The sequence below is a fragment of the Vombatus ursinus genome, unplaced genomic scaffold (genome assembly GCF_900497805.2).
Source record: "Vombatus ursinus unplaced genomic scaffold, bare-nosed wombat genome assembly UNPS02009770.1, whole genome shotgun sequence".
Taxonomy (NCBI): Eukaryota; Metazoa; Chordata; class Mammalia; order Diprotodontia; family Vombatidae; genus Vombatus; species Vombatus ursinus.
Window position 1 is genome coordinate 591,484 of NW_020949548.1, and position 3,754 is coordinate 595,237.

Here is a 3,754-nt window from a genome sequence, read left to right on the forward strand (position 1 = left end):
GGACTCAGGTCTTCCTGAATCCAGGGCTAGCACCTCCATCTGCTATACCATCTAACAGCCTCATGATAAAATATTGACAATTTTTTTCCTGCTTGGATCCAGACAGCAGAAGTAGGAGCAATGAACCAAAATTTTAAAGAATCAAACTTCATGTTGGTATAAGACTAGATCTACCCAAGAGGGAAATGGGACATCACAGAAGTCAATGGCCTCCCTCTCACCAGAGGTCTTCAGGCCAAGGCTTGGTACCATTTGTCAGGTATATTACTGAGGAGATCCTTGGTCAGGTGTGGCTTGGAATAGATGAACTCTGAATTTCCTCCCAACTCTGAGCTTCTGTGATTCTCATTCTCCGATTCTGTTTCCCAAAGTGGAGATAAAAGAAGCCAGTCTCTGGAGGTACCTAAACTCTCATTCCCCTCCAGTTCTGGTGAAATAAAGCTTTTGTTTAATCTATGGAAGGTAACTGTGGTACAAGGGCAAGAGCCCTTGGCTAGAGACCTCCAAGTCAATACTTGGCTCTGCCCTTTAATTTATACATGACTATAGATCTTCCTTAATGGAATATAAGCTCCTCGAGATCAGAGACCTTTCATTTTTGTCTTTGTATCTCCAGGACCTACTGTAGTACCTGCCATGTGGTAGCCATGTTATAAATGCTTGTGTATTCACTGACCTTGGGGAAGTCACCGAACCTCAGATCTCTTCAGCTGGCTGCCAGGTGGCACCATATTGCAGAGAGCTCTGGGCCTGGAATCAGGAAAACCTGAGTTCAAATCCATCCTCATATACTTACTAGCTGTGTCACCTTGGGCAAGTCATTTAAGCTCTGTCTGCCTCAATTTTCTCAACTGTAAAAAAAAAGAAAAAGAAAAAAGAATATAGGGATCATAATAAAAGCATCTACCTACCAGAATTTCAGTGAGGATCAGATGAGATAATCCTTGTAAATTGCTTACTACAATGTCTGACACATTGGAGGGGCTTAATAAATGAAAATTTCCTTCCTTATTTCTTTCCTTCCTTCTTCACTCCTTCCATTCCTTCCTTCCTCCTTTCCTTCTTTCTTATTTTCCTTCCTTCCTTCCTTTCCCTTCTTCCCTTCCTTCCTTGCTTGCTTCCTTCCTTCCTTGCTCCCTTTCCTACTTCTTTCCTCCTTTCCCTCCCCCTCCCTTCTTCCTGCTTAATGGGAATAATAATGTGTGAACTGCCTATGTCTTGTGACAGAGATGTGTAGTGCCTTGTAACAAATGATCTCCATATCAGAGGATCATATAATATAAAGATAAAAGGAAGCATGGAAGTCATTAATTCCAACCTTATTATTTTATAGATGAGGAAACTGAGACCCAGAAAGAGGAAGTGACTTGTCTGTGCCCCGACAGGGAGTAAGTAGTAAGTAGTGAGAAGAGGAGATCGATGATTATCATGACTGTTAGTGCATCATCACAGGACCTTGCCAGCCTCTCAGTCCAGAGTGCTTTCCCTGATGTCCCTTTCTCAACCCATCACAACAGCTTGTGTGTCATAGTGCAAAAGCTGATGGGGAGACAGAATTACATCCTGAGGAACTCCTTTTTTACCTCTACATTGTCCTCTGCCAATCAAGGTGGGAAGAAAAGAAAAATAAAACAGTCAGACTATAATCCCCAGTAAATAAAACTATATCCCCTACACACATACACACACACACACACACACACACACACACACACACACACACACACATTGGGACTTGAGGATTCTAAACATTATCTAAGAGTTAACACAAGTATTGGGGGCACTGATGCTCAAAAAGTCTTCCTTATGAAAATTTTATTTGCTCCACCAGCTACATAAAGAACACCCTATGAAAGAAAAAAAAGTGTGTGTGTGAAGCTCGGCACATCTTTCAGTGATTTGATGTCATCATCAAAATCAAGGTTTTGCTCTTGTGGTTACTGTGATGCAATACCAGTCCCTCACTGTATCCTTCTTTTGCCTTTTCTCCTGCAGTACACGTCAATTATTAACACCAGTTCATAATATGCACCACCCACCTCTTACTTCTCTGACTGGATTTTCAGTGTGTGTGTGTGTGTGTGTGTGTGTGTGTGTGTGTGTCGGAGGAATTTCCCAGAGTCATGAGCTACAAATGGACCACATTTCATTTTCTCCCCTCTTTGTCTAGATCCAACATATAGAGCCTGAATTAATTAGTCTACTCATCCCCTCCTCTATCTACTCTTCACCTTGACAAGCAATAGATCACAGAAAGGCAGCTAAGCAACCCAGGTGGGAACTGGTATGTGAACCACACAACTGTGTTCATTGCCAGGATGAACAGGTGCAGATTTTATTGATGCAACTGAAATAAACAGCAAAATAGAATCCAACAGACCCAACACAGCTTTGCTGAAGTGGAAAGAGAAAGAGGTTGTTTTGGGTTCACACCTTCATATCCCATAGTAAGCTTTTCCAGTTCTTTCTTGGATGCATGATGCTGGATTAATCCTTCTTATATGTGAGAGTCCCATAGCTCTTGGAGAATCCACTGGATGATCAGTATTTCTGAAATTCCTAAATAAACACATCAGGCTTTCTCTATTCCTATCTCCCTGTAAGAATACTAGCATATTTATTTGAGAATCATGGTATTATGGTATCTAAAGAGAAAGGGATGGCCACTGCCACCACCCAAAGACCACTGAAACCCCTGTCCATCCATCCACTGCCACCACTCACTCTGGGCACAGAACATTCAGTCATGGATAAAAATGAGCTGGGGCAGAAGGCCAAATTGGCTAAGCAGGTTGAGAGATATGATGACATGGAAGCCTGCATGAAGTCTCTAAGTGAGCAAGGAGCAGAATTATCCAGTGAGGAGAGGAATCTTCTTTCTGTTACTTACAAACATGACAAAAGGTCATCTCGGAGAGTTGTTTCCAGTATTGAGCAGAAGATGGAAGGGCAGATGGCCCAAGAATACAGAGAGAAAATTGAGACCAAACTAATGATGCACTGTCTCTATTGGAAAAATTCTTGATTCCTTATGCTTCAGAAACAGAAAGCAAATTTTTCTCCTTGAAAAAATGAAAGGTGACTACACCGTTGCTTGGCTAAGGTTGTTACTGGTATGACAAGAAAGGAATAGTGGATAGATCACAACAAGCATGTCAAGAAGCATTTGAAATCAGAAAAAAGGAGATGCAATCAGCACATCCTATAAGATTGGGTCTGGCCTTGAACTTCTCTGTATCCTATTATGAGATCCTGAACTCTCCAGAGAAAACCTGCTCCCTTGCAAAGACAGCATGGGATGAAGCCATTCCTGACCTTGATATATTAAGTGAAGAATCATACAAAGACACCACACTAATAATGCAATTACTGAGAGACAGTTTGACATTGTGGACATTAGACCCCAAGCTGATGAAGCTGAAGCATGAGAAGAAGGGGAGAATTAACCAGCCTTCTAACTTTTGTCTACCTCATTCTAAAATTTACACAGTAGACCATTTGTCATCCATGCTGTTCCACAAATAGTCTTTGTTTACAATTTATGACAGGTTTATGTTACCTCTATTTGGATTTCTGTACTTCCTATGTGGTTTTTAATGTTTAATATTAGGGGAGTTGAGCCAGTTAACATGTATCTGTTATCAGTTTTCATCTGAGGTGGCCAATATGGAGATATGGAATTTTTATACATATTTTACATGTTTGGCATAGTATTTTTGGTACCTTGTGATTTCATAAGATCAGTTGTTTAAAC

At 41.0% G+C, this 3,754-nt stretch overlaps 1 pseudogene; it reads left to right on the forward strand.

Annotated features, from left to right (window-relative positions):
• The first annotated feature begins 2,746 nt into the window (after positions 1–2,746).
• LOC114036230 lies at positions 2,747–3,446 on the forward strand (annotated as a pseudogene).
• Positions 3,447–3,754: the final 308 nt, after the last annotated feature.